The sequence below is a fragment of the Dermacentor silvarum genome, chromosome 9, assembly GCF_013339745.2.
Source record: "Dermacentor silvarum isolate Dsil-2018 chromosome 9, BIME_Dsil_1.4, whole genome shotgun sequence".
NCBI classification, from domain to species: Eukaryota; Metazoa; Arthropoda; class Arachnida; order Ixodida; family Ixodidae; genus Dermacentor; species Dermacentor silvarum.
Window position 1 is genome coordinate 66258477 of NC_051162.1, and position 23726 is coordinate 66282202.

At 51.0% G+C, this 23726-nt stretch overlaps 1 long non-coding RNA gene across 1 annotated transcript in view; it reads left to right on the forward strand.

Moving 5' to 3' along the window:
• Window positions 1-11023: 11023 nt before the first annotated feature.
• The window catches only part of LOC125940087 (uncharacterized), an 80809-nt gene continuing 68106 nt past the window's right edge, over window positions 11024-23726 (forward strand). Inside the window, exon 1 of the long non-coding RNA XR_007463327.1 lies at window positions 11024-11091. This is a non-coding gene — a long non-coding RNA (uncharacterized LOC125940087). The remainder of the gene's footprint in view (window positions 11092-23726) is intronic.

Sequence of the window (23726 nt, forward strand, 5' to 3'; positions counted from 1 at the left end):
ACCAGACATCAAACATGCCATATACGCGGACAATGTTACCATATGGAAAAACAGCAGCTCGGATGGTGCGATAAATGACGCGTTATAGGAGGTAGCAAATTTTGTGCAAAAGTATGTCAGACACAAGCGACTAACATGATCCACGTCCAAATTCGAACTCCTAATAATTAGAAGTAAAGCCAAAAAGACGCCAGACACTGACACCCAACAACAAGCACCGATAAAAATTGTGTTGCAAAGCGGCCCGGTTCCTCCGGTTCTGGTCATGAGAGTGCTGGGCATTCTTAGAATGCCGCGGCCCTCACATAACTGCAGAACACCGCCAAACAAATTTGTGGACTCCTCAGGCGAGTTGCCAACAGACACAGAGGAATGAAGGATATGGACTTGTGCAGACTGATTCAGGCATTCTTAATCAGCCGCATAGTCTACTCTTTCTACTATTATCATCTCAGGAAAGCAGACAAAGATAAAGTAGAAGTTATAATTCGACAAGCGTACAAATGGGCCCTAGGTTTGCTTGTTTATACCAGCACCGAGAAGCTCCTCCAACTTGGAGTGCACAACACCCTAGAGGAGCTGATCGAAGCACACAAAACAGCACAAATAACACGGCTATCAGACACGATGACGGGACTACACATCCTGAGTAGACCAAACATTAAAACCATATACACTATGGGAGGCAGAGCACCACTAGCTCTTGCAATTAGACATTACCTAATAATCAAGCCAATACTCAAAAACACCCTGGCGGGAAGGCACGACACCAGGTGAAAAGCTAGGACAGACAAACTGCGCGAAAAGCACGAACAAGACCAAACCGCGGTCTTCGTCGATGCCGCCAATCAAGGACACAACACACACACACCCCGAGTTCCGTGGACGGAGAATCTAGAATCGTAAATGTGGCCTCAACCAGACCTGCATCAATCAAAGAGGCCGAAGAAGTGGCCATAGCGCTGGTCATCATGAACCCAACTACCCATACTGTCCTTAGCTACTCTAAGCGCGCTATTCTCAGCTTTATAAGGGGCAGTGTAGGACTAAATACCGCCAAGATCTTCAGAAAGTTCAATCAGGAAGACAGAACAAAAATCAATCTTGTCTGCGTCCCCGCTCACTCGGCTAATCAGGCAACGAGGAAGCGCATAAAGTGGCCCTTGGGTTAACAAACCGGAGCGCGCTCTCCTTGGAACCGGAACCCCCGATGGGAGAGGTAGTGACTTCCTACAACGAACTTACTAACCTATATAAAGAGAACAGGAGAATATACCCTATACCATACAGCTACGTTATGAGAGCGCAGGCGACTATCCTCCGCCGAATTCAAACTAACAGCCCTATCACTCCTCATCGCTTAGCGATCTTCACAGTTAGGAGGGTTGACCCAATATGCAAAAACTGCGACAAAAATGGCATAGCAAACCAAAGAGATATCCTCTGGGAATTCGAGGGCCTTCCCCCACCCAGAGAGCTTCTGCCAGCTCCCTCAGACACCACATGTGAAACCTTAATAAGGTCCACAGAAGAAAAGCTACAGAGAGGAATCATTGCCTGGGCGGAAGAGGTCGCTGCAGACAAGCGGCGATCTACAAATCCCTGAAATTTAACTTAATAAAGTTGTTTCCTCATCCTCTGCATCAAGGAAATCGGTGCTACAGAAAGTTTCTGTATACCTTGGTCTAGCCACAATATCTGTGAGGGTAATCACGTTGATAAGGGCCCCGCTTCGTGCGCCGTGTTGTCAGTGATGTCCAGGCCGGGGCGACGACCTTCGAGGAGTGCCTTTGTCTCTCGAGCGTACCCAGCTCCTCCACAACTAGTTCACGTTACTGAAAATACGAATGGATCACGAGTAAAGGTGTATTTACAAGTTATTCAACAGCAGGCAACAATACATAAACCAAGGCGGCTGCGAAATACTATCCCTGTTTGATTTGTCAAATTGCCTAATTTCTTTGAAAATAGACTTAATCTTTGGCGCCGCACTTGGTTGCTGTGCAATAATATTTCATTGTATTCAAGCAGTACAACAAACAAGTTACAAAGGCCAAACGGTTTCTTTTTTAAGATGTGTTGCTCTCTGTCGTGCACAATAATGTGAAACGTTGTCCGCAATGGAATAACTCCGGCTTCTTTCTTCCCAAAATCAGGGTCATTTGTGTTTTAAACACTGCTCTCGGTTCCTTTCTTCCACATTAGAATGATCTATGGAAAGCAACATATTCAACGGGAACGAAATTCCTATAGTCATTGATTCAATAAAAAAAGTTGTCGCGTTTCACCTTAAAGGTGAAGCATCAATTGCGATAGCAAATTTGTAGAGGGCTATAAGGAGTAATAGTAGTAGCTTCATCAGCTCTATAAACTTGGACATGCAGCAGCACCGGCAACACGCGGAACTATTGTCGACGCCGTCGGCGTTTTGCCCGCGTTCGCACAAAATGCGTGCGGCGTTGGTGACTGTTGCCGGAGCCTCTGATATAAATAGGCACTTGGTGCCGCAGCTCAACGTCGCCTCCCTTCCCTCCTCCCCCCCCCCCCCGCCAACGGCCTTTCACGCGTCGGAAGAAGGCGCGTTTGTTCTACATATATGGTGATTGTAGAGAGGAAAGAGACGCCTACTTCTGCAGCCCTTAAGGGAGCACGGCGCAGAACGCGCGTTTGTTCTCCGCCGTGCGTACACTCCCCGTGAAAGGGCGCGTCCCTCGCGCGCTTTCATTCGCACATACAGCTTTCGGCGCGCGGCGACGATTTCATCTCCATTGACGTCATATGGAACCTCACGGCGACGGCGACGGCGACGCCGATGGCAGAAATCTGCTTTGGAGTGTCCATATAATTGCTATCGCAATAAAATACATGTTCCTGCGTCATCGACAGCATTAACTCCAAATTAGTGAACAGGTCTAGGAGAAGCCGCAGTATTTTTTAGCGCCATACTTTGACCTGCACCTCTCATCTGGATCACTTCCCAACCCGCTAAGGCGTTGCCCTGCTGAGCACCAGATCCCGGGATCGAATCCCGGCTGCGGCGGCCGCATTTCGATGGAGGCGAAATGGAAAAACGCCCGTGTGCTTGCGTTGCAGTGCACGTTAAAGAAACCCAGGTGGTCAAAATTAATCCGGAGCCCTCCACTACGGCGTGCCTCATAATCAGAACTGGTTTGGGCACGTAAAAACCCAAGAAGAAGAAGAAGAAGGATGACTTCCCTCCGGTAAAATGTTCGAAAAATAAAACAGACATTTGAAGAGGTGACCGCAGTATGCCTAATAACTACCACCTTCTTTCTGCCACCACCGTTTGCTCTCATCTCACGATGGACGTCATAGATTCCCAGAGCGCCACATTTGTGTCATCTATGACTGTTTCACACTGCTGAAATTCTGGCTTTTTGTCCCCTTGTCCCAGTTAACCGCCTTTTTAAAAAAAAATGTCAGGGTCGATCGTCTATCGCCAACACGAATTCTGTAAAAATCATTCATGTTACAAAATACTTGTTTTAAATGCTCAAATTATCTTCCATGTTATTTCTGTTAGCATTCTTAGGATTATTCATGCACTTTCCTAAAGTTATCCCTCGGTGTATGTGACCATTTTCCCTCCAGGTCGGTTTGCGTAGTTAATCTAATTGTTGAACAACAGGCAGTTGCGCTTAAAGAACCGCGTTCAAAAACAACCATTGGACCAACTTGGGTCACGGGTTTTGTGAAACTAGGTATTTGCCGCTGTTCAAAGAACCTCTTTCAAGCCAAAATGGCCATTGATATGTGCCATTGGGTAGGTGCCGCTCTCCCATGGCGAAAATATTCCTTTAAATGTTATATGGTGCTGAGTGAAATCAAAGCTACGTCATATATATGCAGGAAACCGTACTTTATTACATATTCACACACGCGTCTCGCACTCACTTCACTGCGGTGCCTCTACAGGGTGAAGCCTGTCCAGTGGAAAACGCGGGTAAGCATCCTCTCTGCAGACACGCCTGTTGCATAACGTGTTTCGACGTTGGCGATCTGGTGTGTAGCGATATTACTTCAATAATACTCGCATTAGCATCAACATTCATCATGGTATGCGATATGTATGTTTTACCTGAATATCAACATCCCCACTGACGACCTTTTTTTTTAACTTGAAGAGGCGTTTGATTAAGTGGGGCATGCTCTTCTCTTGCATATGCTTAGGAACCTTAACATTCACACAGCCACTTTTAGCTGGGGTGCTATAACGTAAAGCTATCCCAAACTTTTCTATTCCAATTCTGCAATCAGGCCCACCACGATTGGTCAACACACGTCCAACTTCACCTGTCTGTCATGCGACGTCACGAAAACCGTGATACCTCTCAATCTGATATAACGTGTACACACTGAATGTGCATCATTAAACCGCACGAAAGGAAAATAATTATTCCTGATTCGATGCCTTCTCACAATTAGCCCTCTGTTATTGGTCCAATGTTTTCGGGCTGCGCCCACTTTGCCTGTCACGCGACCTCACAAAACCGCGTCAAAGTGACGTGTACGCGAAAAAAAAGCCATTAATATGCCGAACAAAACTGAAAAATTTTCTGAATACTCCGAGACTGCCCCGTTTCCAAAGGAATGGAAGATGGCTGCCCGCCGATCGCTCAGGCCCTCGCTACTCACACGTGCCGGTGAGTTTATTTGCGCATGATAAACCTTTCTGCCTGGCAGTAAAACGTTATCGAGCCCTTTCGGCGCGTATACGACATCGCTCTTCCAACTCTTGCTTGCTGAGGAACCGTTTTAGCGGCATTCTTATCCTTCCGTTGCACGCCGCTGCGCTTTTCGACCAGCCACCGCAAGGTAAGTAAAGTGAAGCGGACCAATCGAAGAAACCGGCACCACCCTCTTCATGCGGTTATCTATTTTCACTGTGCTGGCACGGCCCCATCGGAACCCTCTTCATTAGAGCGTGCTCCTCGCCTCTTGTCAGCCAATTAGATAACACCTTTCAGTGCAGGCAATGCTATTCGTTTTGAAAGCGACCAAAGGTGACCTCCCATAAAGGAGGGGAATGTTTGATTGGGCTGTTAAGACAACGCTGCGGGTCACCGCCCGATGCTTGCGTCGCTGTTTATGTAAATTTGACATTAGGAAATTGGAATAAAAACAGTTTGGTAATAGCTTTACGATATAGCCCCACGTGAATGTTTAACTGATCACCTACCATTTGCTTTCGTTACCTCAATCTTCTCTACCCTATGCCTTGTTCTTACCAGTGCGCCTTGAAGCTCTGTCCTTGGGCACATCCTCTTTCTCATACGTAATATTTACCTTCTACGTGCAGTAACGTTCGACATACGCTTTTTGCGAATTATTGCGTTCTGGACTGACCAGTACCAAGTCGTTAGACTGCTATTCTCTTCAGGGTAACGTCCTCCACATCCTGACGCGGCGCAGCAAGCGGCTCGTGTCCTATCGACGTCAGCAAGTGCACACGCGTCTCTTTTTATAACCGTCATAATTATGTAGTGCCCTCCTGCCACCTTAACATCTGTTCTTTACCAGAGTGCGAGACATTTAAGTACCTCGTATAAACAACATAGGAAGCGCATTCGACGAATGATACGAACAAGCGTGCACAAGTAAAAAACTTTCAAGCCATTTACACTTGAAGTGAGTTGGCATTGCTACCATAGCACTCAACCCGTTCGCGAATGTCACCAGCTGTGCACCGAAATGTCTTCGCCTCAACAAACTTAGTCTCCGAAGCCAGTTTTCCGACGTTGAAGTAGTTCTGAGAGCCATCGAGATACTCCACGTTAGTCAAGATATATAAATCAGTATTATGAGTCGTTTGTTGCATGGTTCAGGATGTCCCAACTAATTATGATAAATGGCTCACCCTTCCATCGATCGAGAAATTGGAAGTGTGCTGATTGGCTCGAACGAGATGTGGGCGATGATGATTGGCGAGCTCTCCAGACCTCGAAATGAAGAGCCGCTCAGAGCCATCGACTACAAGTTCTGATGGACTTTTTTGGGGCGTACCTGTGATGAGCAGGTTCTTTTGTCTAATATTTGACGGTTCTATGAGGCGAAGCCTCCCAGAACCCAATCGAGGACAAAGCCGTTTGTGAAACGCACACACAAAACGTTTAATGTAACTAGAACGAGAAAAAAAACCCATAAAATAAACACTCAAAAAGAACTCATAATACAACACACATGTGGCTAGAACGCTTACTGATGTCGGGCAAGTTCGGGCAGGCTGCGGGTGCGAGTATGCACTAGAGTCTCGATGCGGCGAAGCGGAGACGACGATAGAAGCGTTGTTTGTCTCACCAAAAGGTCGCTGTCGGAACGTCGTACAGGCTACCAGAGCGTGGCAGCTCTGGCTCGGTGGGAGAAGACAGGCGGCTCGGCAGCACGAGCCGACGATGGTGGCGTTCTGGTCGGGCAGCCGATCGTGGCACTCGGGCTCGTAGACGCAGACGCTCACCGGCCTCGGGCAGCAGTAGTAGGTTATCGGGCAGGGTGGCCAGTCCCGGGAAGGCAGGCGGCTTGGCAGCAGGGGCTGACGCCGGCGGCGTTCTGGCCGGGCAGCTGGCTGTGGAGCTCGGGCCCGTAGCCCGACAGCTCTCGTCCTGCCCACGGGCGCAGTCGCTTGCCGGCCTCGGGCAGCGGTTGACGATCAGGAAGAGTGGCGACTCCCAGGAATGGTTGGCAGGAGGCCCCAGCCGGGTGAAGTCCTGGTGGCTCGGGTCCGGAACCCGACGGCCGTCTTCAACTCCCGATCCGGTGGCCGACCTTGTCCTGGTGTCGCTTCTGGAACTCCTCCCCCTACTGCCAGCGCGGCTCCTTTTTCTGCTGCTCTGGTCGATTCGTCGATTTCTGATTGGCTGCTCGAGGCTCCGTGTTCTTTTGTGATTGGATTGGCTTTTTTTTCTTTTGATTTCTTTTCTTGTGCCGCGTGTTCACGCGCCAGGCGGTCTTCGGCGTCGTCGTTTTCCAAATTCGCCTCGGCGCGCGCTCTCCTTGTCGTCTGCTCCTTGTCTCCAACCACCGCACCTTGTCGCACACTACAAATATCACCGTCGCGCACCACCGTCGTGCACCACCGTCGCGCACCACAGCACCAGTGTCGAGCACCACACATCACAGTACCCTACGCTCATCGTCAAAGGCGGTAGACTCCTGAACCGCAAATGTTCGCAATGAATACTCACAAAGAAGTCGACGACAAATTCATCCGGTCATTTTGGGGGCTGAAACTGTGTAGGCAAATCGGACTCTGCGGCAAAGCAAGATGAGATGAGCTCGACTGTGCAGCACTTTGACAAAAGGATAGTAGCGCGAGATGGCAAATCAAAACTGGTACTGCCGTAGAAAACCGGCTTAGAGCTCTGTCTGGGGACTGAAGAACCTTTTGTGCCACCTTTCGAGCAAAGAAACACTTCTACAGACTTACGACATAACGATTCGTGAATGGTTACTAGCAGGTAATGCGGAAGTCCTCAAAGGGGCTCCTCTAAGTTTGGCAACGATTTATGACATGTCCCACAAAGTTAGTCGCGAAGAAGTACTGACAACAAACGTGCGAGTCGTCTTTCGACGCGTAGTCAGGAGCACGGGGATGCAAATGACCTAATGAGTGCTTAGAAAAGGGCTACGATCTATACCAGAACCTCTTCAAAGTAATACTGCCGTTTAGGAGACTCCCCATAGCCATATTACCAGACATCTAAAAGTTCTTTCAGATTTTGATGCATGAATAATGTAGAGATCTTTCGATTTTTGTAACTTGCAGAATGAATTAGGCTTTGTAGTGTTTCCACACAAGGACGCACAGCTATGAAGAATACCCCGAGTACCGTTTGGAGCAACCTACGGCCCTATCCTGCCGACGGCAACCATTCTTCAGCAGCTAAGCTGAGGTCCGCCATGTATATTTTCGACCGCCAAGAGCTTGTGCTAGTCAATTTACGTCGATGACCTGGTAACAAGTGCCCAAGTACACCATAACTATGCCCAGCTTTGTAGAGAAGCGCTAGACATGACACATGCAATGGCCATGACTCTTCGCAATCGACTAACAATTTTACTGAGCTCATGCGCACGTTAGAACAAGAGCAACACTTATCACGTCAACGCCGATGCCTGCGCTTCGAGCAGCCTCGGTTTAAATATTAGGCAATGCGCGTAGCTCTCAGAGCAATGCGTTTTCGGTGGCTAATTTACTTGGTTTTACTACAGCAAAATCAGACCCCAAACAGCTCGTCTTACAAGCGGCGTCAAGAGTGTTCCATCTGATAGAATCAATAGCACCATTTACTGCTACCACACGATTATTGTTTATTGTTTCGGAACATTCGGACACGTTGAATCGGCTTGCACGAGTGTTTGCCAGGAGATTTAGCAGAGGAATGGTAAGATTGGATGAGATTGTTGCCAAAACTGAAATGGATTATGGTGCCTCGTTATATCAGTGAGCTGGGGCCACATGTTTGTTGGAATCCAAATTCATATGCATACTTCGCAGCGGTGTACACAGCGCCTGGCAGTAGAAGGCTACCCGAGGTACTCATCCCAAAGACACCCGTTCCTCGAATCATGACGGTAACTCTGCGCCGCGTAGAACTGCTGGCCACATTGATCAGAGCGAGGTTGATGAAATACGTAAGCAGCGCTCTTATGGACTTCCAACTCCGTTATACTATGGGGACAGATCCAATAAGTACGCTGTCGTGGCTATGTGGCGACGCACAAAAATGGAACTCGTTCGAAGCATGCTCACTGAAATTCAAGAGCGAACGAAATCTTCCACTTGTAAGTACTGTCCGGAGGCCGGATTCTGTAACGCCTCGATTTTCGAAGAATTCGCTTTGGGAACAGTGATTCGTCACCACCTGGGAGATCCTCGGGGCATATTGTGATGACGTCAAGCATATGACAGTCATGTGGAAACCGAATTCATCGTCTGCTATGAAGCGAAGGGGCGGGAGGTGCTTCGGTGTGATTCGTAGGTGCCATATGCCATGTGCAGAGCCCGTACATGCCATTTTTACGGATGAGATCGGCCTTCAGGGCAAGAAGGGTGCCTAATTTGCCATATTTTCTCTTGGTTTGCGGCGTTCACATCAAGAGAAAAAACCTGCGCGCCGATTGGTCATTGTCCTTCCTCTCGTTCTCATTACGTCAGCGGACAGCCCAAATGTCACGCCACCGCCAAAGTGAATTCTTTGGAAACCTAATCTTTACAGAATACAACCCCTGGTACTGACAATCTTATCGACCTGTTGACACGTGATGTATGTGTTGAGCAGGTAGCTATCAGCTCATTTTGATGGCTCATATCTAGATAGTTCCAACAACCCGAGCAGATGTGGCTTACGCAAGCGCTACAAACGTCCGAAAAAGACGAATGCGTCTGTTTTGAAAACATCGCAACCCATGAAGCGTCATGTTTCCTCTGACAGTGATAAAGCGTTACAGTAGGTTTGAGAAGCTACTGAGAGCCACAGCATGGGATCCGAGGTTCGCTAATGGCTACATTCATAACGGCAGCACTACAGAAACTGGTCCCCTTTTAGTAGCGGAGATATCGTAGGCTGAAGGTTACTGAATTTTCCATGTACATGCTGTGTCCTTCGGCGCAGAGGTCAACGCTATCTCAAAAGGACATACTATAGAGGAAGCCTATCGTAGACCTCAGCCTCTTCCAGCATGACAACGAAATCCTTCAGGTTGGTGGGATTATATCGGCCAGAATGGCAGTAAACTGTCCAGCGTCCAATTATACTCTCAAGCAATCAGCACTTTTCGCGGCTTCTGACAATCAAACCACAGTGCTAACTCCTACTGTAGGTTGGCAAGACACACTATCAGAGTTGAGGGAGAGCTTCTGAATTTTCAAAGCAAGAAGTTGGTTTAAGAAAGGGGCTAGATAATGGTAAATGGGCCAAAGTGGGCAGAAGTGGCAGCCCTCGTGAATTACAGACCTCTTACCTTCATTCAGTCGGGTGCCGGCAAACCAATCGTGCTCACTCAAGCCAATCTGCTAATTGGCCGAAGACTTACGACAATATCACAAGGTATAATCGATGTCCCAAGAAGATCAACGTGCACGGAGATTATCAGAGACTACAGCAAGCATATTACGAAAACTTTTGAAAAAAATGGGCAAAAGAATACCTACTGCAGCACACATACCTGACAAATGTGCAACTACATAGTTATAGAAGGTGATGACATGCTGGTACACGCTGAAAACATGCCCTGTGTCAAGCAGCAATTCACAAAATCAACTACCGTATTCCGAGGAGAAGATGGACACAATACCTTTTGCAAGACCAAGCAACAAGGCACCCTTGTCGCAACGAGCGCAATTCAACAACTTTTTCCACTCGAACTATAAGCGTAACACCAGTTCGCGGTCAGGCTTGCGTTGAATTTTCTGGGTTCTACTTTGAGAAAGACCAAGACAAGCTCCTTGCCACGAAGCGGGTGCACGCATTCGGCAGGGCGGAGCAGCCACCTTTGTTCTCTGGACTTAGGCTGTTGCTTTAAGTTATCTTTGTCGGTTTGTCCGTTAGCCATATATTTGATAACTATATTGAGATAACACGAATTCTAAAATCAGAAAATCAACTTCGAATATTTAAACTCAACGAGTGATGAATTGCAACAATAAATTGGTGCCAAGGAAAGGGAAACGATGTTTACCAAGTGAATTGGGAGTACGCACTACATGCTCTGCAGGCCAAAACAGATGTCGCTATTCAAGCATTATCTGCACTCACCGCGATTTCCGTAGCAGGCTGGCTATAAATGGGCGTATTGGCAGCCACAGGAGCAAGAAAGGACACTTAAATACGTGCAGGGCTGCTTCATAGAAAGTGTCTGCATGACTTACTTCTGCACATTAATGGCCATAAATAACTTTTTCTAGTCCGTAGCCTTGACTGTGGTTATCCCAATACTTCTAGGCGCGTATAATTTATTTTCGGAAGTGACGTTTCAGGTAATACTATTACGCATTTTTTTTCAGTCAAGTTGATGTTGTACTGAGATTCAGCATAAAAGACAGCAAGTCAATACTGAGAGTTGAAACAACGGGTAAGATTTCCTATAATAAACTTGTGCTTTCGAAGAAGCGAATCCATTGGCTGCGTCAAGTCTAAGCTGCATAGAGATTTCAGGGCCTCAATCAATGCCATATCGCAGTGTCATGAACCTGAAGCCGCGTGCCCCAAAAAGTCACGGGCCTGCGCGGTACACGCAGCACAGTCACAGCGTAAGCTAGTCGAGGGGCTCAACAGTAGGTCCAATTTGGGCACCACGCACAGCAGGGTTTTCGCGGCAGTCTGTTTGCCTCGTTTTGACGAGAACGATCTGAACTGTCCGGCCTGCGTCGACGGCGACCTGTCGCTTGTAACGCTCTCTGCACAGCAGGCTGCTGAGCCCGATCAAGCCTTACAACTGCAACTTACATGTCGGGCACGCAGCGGTTGCAGACACCTTAACTAGATGGCGCCACCATACTGGCGGAGGCTCGGCAGCTCGGGATCGCGTTCATTGCGCGACTCGTCTGAAGCTCATCTCGTCGTCTGCGCCTGTGCACGCTGCGTTTGCAGGTGCCTTACCTACATGGCGCCACCATACTGGCGGAGGCTCGGGTCGTCTGCACCTGCGCGCGAGGGCATTTTTCCGCTGCCCGATAGCAAGCGCTTGCGTGGCTCAGTGGTAGAGTATGTGGCTACCACGAAGCGATCCCGGTGGGAATCGGGTACTTTGTTTTTGCATTTCCGGCGATAGCGGTTACGGCGGCGTACAGCGTCGGTGGCGGCACCATCGCGAACCGAAACGGCTATTGGAATGAGTCAATAACAGCTTAGGCTGTAAAACTGCTGTAAGACATGCCCCTTTTGAACAAGTGGTCTATTAACCGTGAAAATAATTTTTAGGATCAAACACATTACCGTGCTGCAGGAAAACCTTTGTTCAAAATAACACTTTTGATGGCATTATTCTTATGTCTTCATTGTATGTAGATTTTTCATAGCAACCTAAGAAGCCACCAGCCCCTAATATTACGGCATGTTGCGTGCAGTATTAAAATGTTAGAATTGCTGTCACTTTTTGTTGGCCTATGAAGTGAGTGTACTCATTTTGCCCTCTTTCTTCTGTGCCACAATAGAAAAAAACAATTAGGGGCAGTTTCACGCTAGTGGTACGAAGACTGGGCAAACTCTGAAGCTGGTGACCCCACCTAGCTTCATCTCGACTCGGCGAAGTTTTTGCGAGGTTGTGCTTCAAAACTCGGCCACGTTTTGTGCAAGATCCCGCCGGAATCATCTACAGGCCAAGGAGCAACGAACACTCAGCAAATAAAGTATCTGGACGTTTCTTGACGCGGAAATGCTTTGGCTCCCTTTCGCGGGCTCGCAACTCCGGATCTTCTGCCAATCAGCGACGTTTTGCCGCCGCTTCGGCGGCGCGATACTAGGTATCAGACCGAAGTCGTCTCACTCGCTCACGAGTAGCGGCGCGGCGGCTTTCGCGCCGCGCTTCCTCTTCTTCGGGAGTGACGCTCTTCTTCGGCCGCCCCATCTTCGCGGCGATGTGCTCGGCGCGGAGACGACGGGGTGCTGGCGCCGCCGCGGCGGCGACGCGGAACTATATATCCCGTGGGTCGGCGCAGCCACGGCAACCACTCGGCACGGCGTGGTGACGTGATGGCTCGGCAAAGCTTAGGCGAAGCGATGTGGTGCCCGCGATGACGTCATGGCTGACGCAGCTCTGGCGAGGCTCGGCGTGATCGGCGCAGCTGGGGCCACACGTTGCTAGGCGACGCTTGGTGACGTCATCGCCAGGCGGAGGTTTTGCGGCGTACACTCGACGAACCATCCTCGAGTTTAAACAGCTTCGCTAGTTCACAGGGGTATGTGCCATTGCGCTTGGACACTTCCTGCACGACCTCTATGATCGGTAGGGGAAGACGACGACGAAGCTACCTTTGGCTCCTGGCGATGCATCGGCTCCGTCTTTTTTCTTGTGTTGTGTCCAAATTATTGCCTCGACTTTTGTGATTTTTGGACCACTGGTGCTGTAAATCTCCTGCTGTCGAACGACACCTCTTCAGCGGAAATCGGACCTGCCATCTTAAATTCATCGCCGATTCTTCGCAACATCCGCACCCCCGCGCCCCTGCCGTGCAGAGCCGGCAGTGTGCGTCGGCGGTAGCAGCTGGAGCAGGCATGAGCCAAGACGACGTCGTCGATGCTGTCGACATGACTCCAGAAGAGATCCTCGATTGGCGTGAGAAATTTGTTTACTCCGACACCAAGAGGCCTTCGCCCACTTCGCCAAGCACCCTCAAAACTCGGCCGCAAGTAAGCCACATTTCTGCCTCGTCCTCCTCCACTCCCTGCCGCTGAATACAAAATAATTCTTCGTGTACATGGTGGTGTCAACTGCGCTAGCATACACCCAGTCTCTCTCCGTGACATCGTCATCGAGTCCACAGGCCTTTCCGCGGCTGCAACGTCGCTAGATCGACTCCGGGCTAACGAGATTAACAACACAATCATCATAAGCACCCCCTGCATGGACAGAGCTGATCGCTACTTGAAGATCGCCACCCTCACCATCATGGACAAGTGCTACGAGGTCTCCACGCACGTGGCAGACCCCAAAAATTCGTGTAGGGGCATCATTAAGCTGCCGGCCTCCCTGGTGGAGGGGAACGTGTTGGTTAAACTTCGAGACTCTAATCCAACAATCAAGATCCTAGCTGTTCGAAGAATGGGCTCCACAGACTCCATACTGGCTCACTTTCGAAGGCTCAAAGGTCCCCTTCTATATTGATTACCTCCGCACAGACCTCCGCTGCCGACCATATCGGCAAAAAGTGGAGGCGTGTGCTAAGTGTCGGCAGCTTGGCCATCGTCAAGATGTCTGCCCTAATGTGACAATATCTCTCTGCCCAAAATGCGGCACGCCAGATCCTCCTGAGGACCACAGCTGCACCCCTACTTGCATCATCTGCAACGGAACACATGAGACTGGTTCATCAGAGTGCAGACTTCGTTACAAACCACGGACACTGCCCCCTGCACCACCAGAAACTAAACTGACACTTCTGGCCAGGAACAATACACAGGCCTCCAACCAACACCCAGGACAAGAGAAGCCGCAGAGCAACTCTGGCCGCAAGAACTCTGCAACAGTGGCCCAGGTTCTATCATCAAAGCAAGCTTGGCCTCCGCTGACTCCGCGCAATGAGGAGAGACCGCCCATCAACCTTACCATGGTGAGCTGGGTAGGGGTAGTCTCCCACAATAGCAGCTCCGCACTAGTTGCTGATAACTCTCTCATCAAATACTTGCTTAATCAGAACGAAATTCTCAAAGTCGAAATCAAACAGTTCAAGGCAATGCTCCACCCCCCCCCCCCCATCGAAATCAATGAAAGTCCTGCTGCTACATCCAACCCACTGCCACAAAAGCTTGCGCCCACACCCACACGCCCTCCGAGAGAACGCATGGATATGTCGAGAACCGAGGGGTCGCAGCGGAGCGCAAGAACAAGAGGACCAGCTCAGCAGGCTTTCAGAAGGGACTAGCGCGTGCCGTGCTTGCGCCGCTGGCACGCGCCGCCCAACTTTATTTTTCTTGTCAGTCGCAGCCGGCCCCAAGGCGCCGGCCGAGAACGCTGACCTTGGCGTTCGCGCTTAGCAGCGTCGGTGGGCGCTACAGGGCCCCCCGCCTAGACGGAACGGCGAAATGTACTCGTCGACGACGCAGAGATGGGGCTGTCTTGGTGTCGAGCATATCGACGGGTGCGCTAGCGACATCCGCGGGGAGCTCCTTGGGAGGCGTTTCGACGTAGGCTGGTTTGAGGCGGTTCAGCGAAACGACTTCTTCGCGGCCATTCAATAGGATGGTGGCGGACTTCTGAGTCTTGTGGAGGACACGGTATGGTCCGTCGTAGGAGGGTGTAAGAGGCGCCTTGATAGCGTCTCGTCGGAGGAAGACGTGGGACGAGGACTCAAGGTCCGGGTGGATAAAGATGCTGTGGTCCGATGACCGAGGTGGTACGGGGCGCAGGTGCTGAATGCAGTCCTGTAGGCGTTGGAGGTACTGGAGCGGCTGGGGCGAGGGGGCCGAAGAAACGAACAAGTCTCCAGGAAGCCGCAGGGGTGCACCGTAGACGAGTTCGGCCGCTGAACAGCCAAGGTCGCGACGAAGGACGGCACGTAGGCCGAGAAGCACCATAGGAAGGTGGTCGACCCAGTGCTCTCGATCCAGGCGCGCAGTGAGTGCAGCCTTGAGCTGGCGATGGAACCGCTCAACCATGCCGTTGGCACAGGGATGATATGCAGTGGTACGGCAGTGCTTAGTGCCAAGCAGGCGGTTGAGTGAAGTGAAAAGTGTGCAGTCAAATAGCCGGCCGCGATCAGTTGTCACGATGCTGGGGCAGCCGAAGCGGGAAACCCATGCTGAAACGAAGGCTTTGGCGACCGTTTCCGCAGTGATGTCCAGAATGGGCACGGCTTCGGGCCAACGGGTGAAGCGGTCGATCATTGTCAGAATGTAGCTACAGTCGTGAGAGTGGGGAAGTGGTCCCACCAAATCAAGATGGACGTGGTCAAAACGGCAGCCAGGGGGCAAGAACGACTGTGTGGGAGTCTTCGTGTGGCGGGTCACTTTGGCGGTCTGGCATGCGAGGCATGAGCGGGCCCACTGGCGAACATCGGTGTTGATGCTTGGCCAGACATACCGCTGTGTAACGAGGCGCTGCGTGGCTCGGACGCTGGGATGACAGATGTCATGAAGTGATTGGAACACCGCACGACGGAAGGCAGTCGGAATGAAGGGGCGAGGTGTAGCCGCTGACATGTCGCACCAGAGGGAGCCAGGCACAAACGGGTGAGGAACGAGTTGTAGACGGAGGGAACGGGGGTGGTCATGCAGCGCTTGCAGCTTGGGGTCTTCCATCTGCGCACGAGCTAGACCCTCCCAATCCACAGTCGATGTAGAAGTGCCGAGGGAGGTGATGCGTGAAAGTGCGTCAGCTGCCTCGTTGTCGGTGCCTTTGATGTGCCGGATATCCGAGGTGAACTCCGATATATAGGCCAGTTGACGAACTTCACGTGCGATGTACTTGGAAGAGTTTGTACGGAAGACATACACCAGAGGCTTATGATCGGTTAGAATATAAAATGGCTGGCCCTCCAAGAAGTGCCGAAAGTGCTGGATGGTGGAGTAGACGGCGAGCAGCTCGCGGCCAAAAACGCTGTAGCGAGACTCGGCAGGTTGGAGCTTCCGAGAGAAGAAACCCAGTGGGCGCCACTCGGAGTTGATTTTCTGCTGGAGAACAGCGCCGATGGCCACACTGGAAGCATCCACCATGATGCGGGTTGGCACGTTAGTTCTCGGGTGTACGAGAAGTACCGCATTGGCAACGGCTTGTTTAGCAGCCCTGAAAGCAGCGTCAGCTTCGGGAGACCAGGAAATCGCAGATGAGGAGCCCTTGGTTGTGAGAAGAAGGTTAGTCAGTGGGTGTAGAAGCTCAGCCCAGTGCGGAATGAAACGTCGGGAGAAATTCACTAGGCCGAGGAACTCACGCAGCTGGCGTAGGGTAGTGGGTGCTGGGAAGTCTTTCACGGCCTGGACGTGAGAGGGCAACGCACGAATTCCCAGCTCCGAGATGTGGTGGCCCAGAAACTCGAGCTCGGAAGATCCAAATACGCATTTCTGGGGGTTGACAACCAGGCCAAATTGTTGAAGGCGTTGAAAGAGTTCCCGGAGGTGACGCTCATGATCTTGTGGATTGGGACTCGCGACGAGGATGTCGTCGATGTAGGCAAATACAGCCGGGAGGCTGAGCGTTACCTCGGCAATGAATCGTTGGAACGTTTGAGCTCCGTTGCGTAACCCAAAGGGCATGCGCACATACTCAAACAGGCCAAAGGGTGTAGTAATGGCTGTCTTCGGGATATCGGCCGGCTCAACGGGGATTTGGTGATAGGCCTTGACAAGGTCCACCTTACTAAAGATTTTGCATCCCTCCAAATGACCTGTAAAATCCTGGATGTGTGGAAGGGGGTAGCTATCATGGACGGTGTGAGCGTTGAGCGCCCGGTAGTCACCGCACGGACGCCAGTCACCCGGTTCTTTCTTGGGCACCAGATGAAGCGGGGAGGCCCAACTGCTGGACGACAGGCGAATAATACCTAGCTGGAGCATGTGCTCGAATTCCCGTTTAGCAATGTCCAGACGCTCACCGAAGAGGCGGCGCGGACGGGCTGCGACAGGTGGACCACGTGTGACAATGTGGTGGGTGACGCTGTGTTTGGGAGGCTGATTTAAATTGCAGGGCCTTGTCACCTCAGGGAAGTCTTCGAGGATACGAGCATACGGGCATGTTGGGATCAGCGTGCGGATGCCGGTGGGAGCGACAGCCGACAGAACGCCAGGGATCGAGAGGTGCGTCTTGCTGTCAATCAGGCGATGGCGGCGCATGCTGACGTCAAGGTCGAAATGAGTCAGGAAGTCGGAACCGAGGATAGGCTGATGGACGTCGGCTACGATGAAGACCCACCGGAATGTGCGCCGCAGGCCTAGGTCGAGAGTGAGGGATCGCAGACCATACGTGGCGATGGAAGTAGAGTTTGCCGCGCGGAGTGTAGGTCCAGGTGACTTATAAGCACGGTCACGCTTGGAGGACGGCAGTACACTGACCTCGGCACCCGTGTCTACAAGGAACCGCAGGCCGGAAATGCGATCCATGACTATGAAAAGGCGGCCGGGTTGTAAGGCGAGGTCACAGGCCGCCGTCAGTGATCTCGCCGTGCGTTTCCCGACCATTCGCATGGGGACTTGCACTGACGGGCGCGGTGCTGGAAAGTGCGATGGTACCAGCAGATAGGCGAGCGTCGAGGACTGCGCGAGCGGCGACTGATCGGGGAAGAAGGACGGCGGCTGGGACATGAGGTGGAGCCGCGCTCTTCATGGGAGGACGTCCGAAGGGCGTCGATGGAAACGGCGAGCTGGTCGATCCGGGACTCTAAGCGGGCCATGGTTGAGGACTGTGGCGTTGAAGAGAGGGCGGCGACTGAAGGAGAAGTCGCGTCGTGGATTCGATCAGCGAGCTGGGCGAGGCGGTCGAGGGTCAAGTCCTCTGTAGCGGCCAAGACAAGGCGGGTGGACTGTGGTAAGCGCTGCAGGAAGAGATCCCTCAACAGCGCACTGTTCGAGTCGACGTTGCTTGTGCCCAGGAGCTGTCGCATGCTGTTGAGCAGCTGGGAAGGGCGGCGATCTCCAAAGTCCTCGGAGGTAAGCAGCTGCTGGATGCGCGCGCTCTCAGACGCCGTGGTACGTTCTAAAATGCTCTGCTTCAGTGGCTGGTATGGAGCATCACTCAAAGGTGCAGCGATAACGTCCGCCACTTCCTGAGCCACCTCAGGAGACAGGTTGCAAAGCAAGTGGCGAAACCGCGAAGTCTCCGAGGTGATGTTGTGTAAATCGAAGGTGGCTTCGACCTGGGCGAACCAAACCTGCGGGTTGTGGCGCCAGAACGTGGGCAGGCGGAGCTGTAGAGCTGCGACGTCCCGTGAGCGCGCGGTAGCGTCAGGCGGAAGGTAACCTGAGGGCGGGAGGTTGCTGGGGTCAGTCATCGCTGAGGCCGGAGTCACCACTGTCGAGAACCGAGGGGTCGCATTGGAGCGCCAGAACAAGAGGACCAGCTCAGCAGGCTTTCAGAACGGACTAGCGCGTGCATTGCTTGCGCCGCTGGCACGCGCCGCCCAACTTTATTTTTCTCGTCAGTCGCAGCCGGCCCCAAGGCGCCGGCCGAGAACGCTGACCTTAGCGTTCGCGCTTAGCAGCGTCGGTGGGCGCTACAGATATAATTGCACCCACACCCATATGCCCTGAGACAGAACAAATGAACCCACTGCTACCCACCTGTTGCACCCAATGCTACTACTGAAGCAGCCACTCCAAGGCCACCTTCACCCCAAATGCAGCCCCCACCGGCAAAAAGGAAGAATGCCGATATAACAGACACCCACAACACCGTTGAAAACGCCATATTTCTCCTCAGTGAGCGCATGACAACCCTGGAAAACAAAGTTGTTGCCCTTGAAAACCGGCTACAAAGCAAGCTTGATGCCTTTATTTGTGAGGCATCTGCGTAGTTCTGCAGATTCCAAGAGCTAATCGAAAGCTCCACGACGTCACAGACCCTCCACGACGTCACAAGATCCCATCCTTCACAACAGCGACAATAATAATGAAGCCAGCACGTAGTCTGGTGATCTGGCAGTGGAACTGCAGGGGGTTCCGCAACAAGCGCGCCAATCTTACACTTTTTATGCAGAATCTTAACGAGCTCCCTGATATTATAGCCTTGCAGGAAACACACGGGAAAGTAACTCTACCAGGATACAACACGTTTCAAGACCCTCACATAGTCAAGCCCAACACTGCCATACTCGTAAGACGGCACCTTTCTGTTAAATGGGAGACATTCTGCAGTACTGACATCCCCCACGATTTCGTCGAAATTCTACCTAAAAGCCTCAAACAACCCACCCTATACGTGTTGAATGTTTACAGCCCTCCCAATGCTCGACAACACCGCTATGAGCACATGCTTGCTCAAGCCAAAGCTAACGCCGGACCGGAGGTTCGGACGGGCACATTCAAGCAGCCATTGACCAGATCGAACAAGTAGGTCACGACTTGAACCTTAGGTGCTCCCCTACCAAATCAGAGCTTCTCCTTCTGCCCCTCACGAGACGCTTCAGGACATCGCCCCCGAATATCGAACTCATAGTTGAAGGGCACTGCATACCCCAAGTAGACAGGATAAGGGTGCTAGGACTTCACCTTCAAGGCAGCCGAGCAAAAAATCAGCGTACCTTGCAAGCACTACAAACAACAGTAGATAACACGCTACGCCTCATAGGAAGGATCTCCAATAAACACGGAGGGCTTCGAGAGAAGGAACTGATTCGGCTCATCCAAGCTTTTGTCCTAAGCAAATCACCTTCGCACTACCATATCTCTCACTCTCTAGGAAGGAAACAGATACTGTAAACTGCTTGATCCGCAAGATACACAAAGTCGCTCTTGGTGTTCCAATTAGAGCATCCACACAGAGGGTGAGGGCCACAGCCACAATAAATACCCTTGACGAATTAACCGAAGCACATCTATCATCGCAATATCACAGACTCTCCACCACTGAAGCTGTGCGTGACATCCTGAGACAACTTCACTACGCTCCACCACTCAACGAGAACAAGCGACATCAACTTCCTCGGAACACACACGGCCAATACCACATCCAACCCCTACCCAGAAACATTCACCCTGAATTTCACGTCAAACGCCGGAAACTTCGAGCCGAGGCGCTACAACGCAGCTATGGACAGGCGGAAGGAGTTTACTACGTGGACGCCGCAGCTTATAAAACTAAACATCGTTATGCTTTAGCGGTTGTAGACAAGCAGGGCAACACTGTTCGTTCAGCATCAGTCAGGACCACCTCAGCGGGCGACGCAGAAGAGGCCGCCATTGCACTCGCATCGGGGCTACCTGATTGTGATTGTCATCATCATGGACTCGAAGACTGCTATCCGGAACTTCAGTAGCGGCTACATTAAAAACCTCGCGCACTCTCTACTAGTCGCTCACCCGCCGAAAAACTACATCGCTCTCATCTGGACTCCAGCACATCAAGGACTACCAGGCAACGAAATGGCTCATGCCGCTGCTCGAGGATTCACGGACCAAGTGGACGGAAATGTGGGCCGTACCCCAGAACCCAATGACTCCCAACAACAGACCAATAAAGACGCACTCATCACATTCCATGAAATTTGCACACATTACGAACACCAACGCCTAACGTATCCACCTCTCTCTGTGTCGAGCACGCGCCAGAGAGAAATATTGTGGCGCCAACTACAAACTCGCACTTTTCTTACCCCACGCACTTTGCACTTATTCTTTCCCGACACATACCCGACACCCAAGTGTCACTTCTTCCCTGTCCAGATAGCATATCGCTCCCATATAATGTGGAAATGCCCCATCAAATATCCCCCCCGCAACCTCAAACCATTAATTAGTAGCGAGGAGCTGTGGGAGACTGCCCTGCGCAGCTCCGATCTCACCCTGCAGGACCGAGTCCTGAGGTGGGCTGAGGAGGTAGCGGAGGCCTACCACAACTGGTAGGCGGACGTCTGGCAGCAGAAGGTGCTAACACTGGAGCACACAGGCCTCCCTCTCTCCCCCCGGCCCCTCCCCTTTCTTAAAAAGGGAAATAAAAGTTCATTCATTCATTCATACATGATCGGTACACAATTTTGCTCGCAATGCATGGCCTAACCAAGACCTTAAACAGCTCCGCTGTTAAAACTGCAGGATTTGTTTGCCACTTCTGTAGTGTGCAAATTCCCAACGTAGATCCCTAATAAAATACCCAACGTAGATCCCTAATAACTATTTCAACTTTCTTTCTGATAAAAACGACAGTGTAAATAACTTAATCTGACAGGATATATGGGCCCTATAAAGCACATACCTTAACTTTTACATCTTCTTCCATTATATAGAGCCTTTTCTGGTAGCATATTTCACAGTTTACATTTTCATAACAATCTTTTTCTCTAGCTCTTGTTTTTAATGTGTTAGCACCCTTAGCATACTTCATGCACTGTCGTGCATCAATGTATGTTTGTATGTAATCATTTTCACGCCTACCTTGGTCTCTAGGTAGTTCGTGGCCGAATAGGTAGCATATCGGGCTGCTGTACCGAGGGAACAGGATTCAAATCCAAAACTCCGACCAACTTTGTTCCCAGAGTATTTGAAAATGTGCACATACCTGCCACTCTTCAGCAAACCTCATTCACGCCGACATGGGCACTGTAGATGCGGGACTGGGTAGGTAATGCTGTTTGAAGAAATCTATGCTGGTCTTCAAAGAACATGTTTGATACCGACTTGGGTCACTGCGTATGTGCCAATAGGTGTGTGCCCTTCTTCAATGAACGCCCCTTTACAATGAACGTATGCGCCACTGGGAATGTGAAGCTCTACAATAACAAAAAAAGCGTGGGCAACTTGCCCTATTGGTGCAAGGTTGGAGTAAACAGCGGAGCTGAAGATCGACCTAGCTTTTCTTCCAGGTTTTACTAGGCTTGGCTAAGTTTTGTTAGGAAATGCTAAGTGCCTCTAGGCACGGTATTCCGAGTCGGCACTCACAGATTCTCACTTGGCCGCGCGACGCGCTTCACGATTAGCGGCTTCTCCTTCGGGTGACCGGATCATCTTGGTCGTCCCATGTCAAGGCTGCATGTACTCGCCATAGAGCCAATGAGAGTTGTGCCGCAGTCACAGCGGCTCCGAGCTTTTTGAGCGATTGATTGAAAACTTTATTATTCTACCAAGCTGGGTTGCCCGCCTCTTAACCTACATGTAGGTAGGGGACGAGAGCGAAGCAATCCCCGCGCGTTGAGGACGGTCAGTCTTCACGGTCTCAACGGCCAGACGGATTGCTCGACTCTGGTCGTCTTCAGCCTCGCTCTGGAGCAAGGCCTTCCAGGCTTCTCTACTGTTAATGTTTTCTTTGGCCCCAGGGGAACCAGCACACTCCCATATTACATGGTCTAACATACCTTTCTCCTTACAAATTTTGCAGAGGGCGTCGTTATAGTCGCTCGTCTGAGTTGAGTAGATCCAATATGGTGATGTATAATTGGTTCCCTGGAGGCACCGCCAAATGCGAGCGCCCTCCAGAGAGAGAGAGACCGATGTAGAGGCGGAAAGATTCTTCTTTCGGCTTTGTAATGATCTACAATTTCCCTGTACGTGATCATGTTATCTTTGATCCCTGTAACTGGCTTCTCTGGAGTTGCCCGGTGGTAGAGTGCTCGGGCGAGCTCGTAAGCGGCTTCGTTAACTGGGACTTCATGGGTCGGAACCCAAATAAAAGTTATGTCCCTACTAGGAGGGTTTTTGAGTGGAATTTTAAGAGCCTCTTCCGAGATTGGCCGTTTGCTAAAATTTCAGGTAGCTGATTTGCTGTCGCAAATTAAAGCAAGCGGTACTGCAACCTCCTCGGCTGTACAGGCCTCTCTCGTGCACGTGGAGCACGCTTTCTTAACACACCCGTAGCCATCTACCACCGTCGATACCGCAGCGCCCTCTCTGCCGCAATCGTTGTGCTACTTAATTCACCGGTGTGTTTTTAAGTTTATTTAATAGAGCCTTAGCTCTCTAGGCTCTCCTCTCTTTGTTGTAGATAGGGTGCATATTTTTAGGTAGGGGGCAATTCGCAAGCGTTTACGCACGTCCAGCGGAATGTCCATCTTGCCAGTCGGGGCACCCCTGTCACATTGGATTCCTAACCTTTCCATGATTTTTCTCCATGGTTTGGACTGGCCTAATTTTTCCAACTGAGACACTCGTACTGCGTCAGTGAGCTCAACCAGCGTGTTTTTGAACCCCCCTTTTGAGAAGGAGGTCTGTCGAGGTGGAGTGTGGGGCCCTAGGGCTCTCTTAAAGGGACACGGACACAAAATCTGAAAATTTTACGAAAATGCTGAAAATGAATCCTCAGTGTGTAATTACACCGTAAAGAAGTAGTCACTTAGCTCATTTTTGAGTCGATAGCTTTTTTTTTGCGGTTTTTTGAGCGCGCGCCACGCCACCCGACCCTCGGAAGTTGGAAGG